Raw genomic sequence first — 2,093 nt, 5'->3', positions numbered from 1 at the left:
GAAAGATGATCGACCATGGAAGCTATGGTGTTTGTTTGATGATATTGATCGATTTTTTTCAAAGATTGGTTTAATTAGTTTTCACCATGTTAATCGTGATTAGAACTCCATGGTACACTCTTTTGCTAAAGCTGGTACTGAAAGAGTTTGAACACATTCAAATTCATCATTATTACAATAGCATCGCTATAAACTGAGCTGAAGTTTAAATAGAAAGTAACTATACTTATTTGTATGTGTTTAGGTATACTGTATTATCAGGAATTGGATTAACTACTTACATCATCCAACTTAGTTTGATTGTTGGTTTCCAGCATCAGCCCAAAATGGATATTAGGGAGGTGCGCCCACTATAATATAGGAATAAAAGATAACAAAGAGGTCGTGAATAATCATAAATATTTTATAGGAAACCTTAAAAACTAATGTCTATGTTCTGATTGATGGAGTTTTTGCAACCAAGTGAACTTCAGCAGTGCTGGATTGTTGGCCTTGATCCTTTGGATCTCCTCTCTACACCAATTCATAATTACATACATAGTAAAGCATGCAGCAGTTATATATATATAAACACATATATATATTACAAATAAAAGTTACATGCAATTTGATTAATTCTTGTGAATTAGGTATTTGTTTAAATAATCACTAATCATTATAATTGATTAATTCTTGACATGTGTCATTGCAATTTGCATGACTTAAGAACCTAATTTGATGCAAACACACACCATCCTATATCTATATATATAAAATCTAATTCCTTGTCCATTACACTCCTCTTGCATGATAGTTTTATGAATATAAGTGCGTTTCAGCTTACCCCATTATTTACAGCATTATCTTAGTCTCACCAGCCCACCTCTGACAATATTAATTCATCAGTAAAAATCTGAATGGAAAATTTTGCCTATAAATAACACCTTTCAAGCTTCCAAGCTTCAAACAAATTACAATGTCTTGTTCAAGAATTACCTCCTCTGTTTATCTTCTAACCCTTGCTTCCCTTCTCCAAACAGCTTTTGGAGCTGAGCCTCTTTTCCGTACTTGTTCAAACACTGGAAATTTCTCCGCCGGCAGTCCTTATGAAGCCAACTTAAAGCAGCTCACTGAGTACCTCTCTAATCAAGCTCCTCCTTCGTGGTTCGGGCTCCGTTCCATAGGTCAAAACCCAAACCAAGCATATGGGCTCGCACTTTGCAGAGGCGATGTGAGGAGCGCGGATTGTAAAACCTGCGTTGTTGAAGCAGGTAACGAAATACGTAAACGCTGCCCTTACAAAAAAGGTGCAATCATCTGGTATGATTATTGTCTTCTCAAGCATTCAAACATGGAATTCTTCGGCAAGATTGATAACCAAATCGCGATCTACTTGTGGAACCCGAATAACGTACCCGAGTCATATGGTCGACAGGCCAAGGAACTGCTGAGTGCATTGGCTACCGAAGCTTCTGTATATCCTAAATCATTTTAGGCCAGTGGAGAGATGGAGGTGTACGGGGCTGTGAAAATCTATGGGTTGACTCAGTGCACCCAGGATCTTTCAAGCTCTGACTGTAAGAAGTGTCTTGACGGTATAATCGAGCAGCTCCCCAGATGCAGTGATAAGAAAGAAGGTGGAAGAGTGATTGGTCCCAGCTGCAACTTCAGATTTGAAAGATACCGTTTTGTTAATACTTAAACCTTTTAGGGCAGAAAAGGAAGAAGTAGACCACGAAAATATCAACTTCATATAACATATATATATATATACACTATGTTTCAAGTGAATCGTAGTAAACAAAAAATTTATATGTAAAGTGAATAGTGGCCTATTATCCTTTAAAATTAAAATGTTCTTTTTTTTTAATATTTTTTTCATTCTCGTTAAATATTTTAAGCAAATAAAGTTCAGTTTTAAACACATAGAATTGTTTACGGAGTCAACATACAACTAGTAAATTCTTTTACAAAAATAAAAATTACTTAAGTGTTTATTACTTTCATGAAAATGCAATATCATAATTCTAAACACAAGATTTACAATAATCACTCTATCAACAACAAATTCTAAATAAAAATATTAAATTTCTAATTAGTATTCAAGAAATTCA

The 2,093-nt window shown here is 34.6% G+C and overlaps 1 pseudogene; it reads left to right on the top strand.

Annotated features, from left to right (window-relative positions):
- Positions 1-849: 849 nt before the first annotated feature.
- On the top strand, positions 850-1,681 carry LOC107896113 (cysteine-rich repeat secretory protein 38-like; annotated as a pseudogene).
- The last annotated feature ends 412 nt before the right edge of the window (positions 1,682-2,093 follow it).

Source organism: Gossypium hirsutum, chromosome A10, assembly GCF_007990345.1.
Source record: "Gossypium hirsutum isolate 1008001.06 chromosome A10, Gossypium_hirsutum_v2.1, whole genome shotgun sequence".
Taxonomy (NCBI): Eukaryota; Viridiplantae; Streptophyta; class Magnoliopsida; order Malvales; family Malvaceae; genus Gossypium; species Gossypium hirsutum.
The sequence above is the reverse complement of the archived record's forward strand: the minus strand, read 5'-3'. Positions and strand labels throughout refer to the sequence as shown.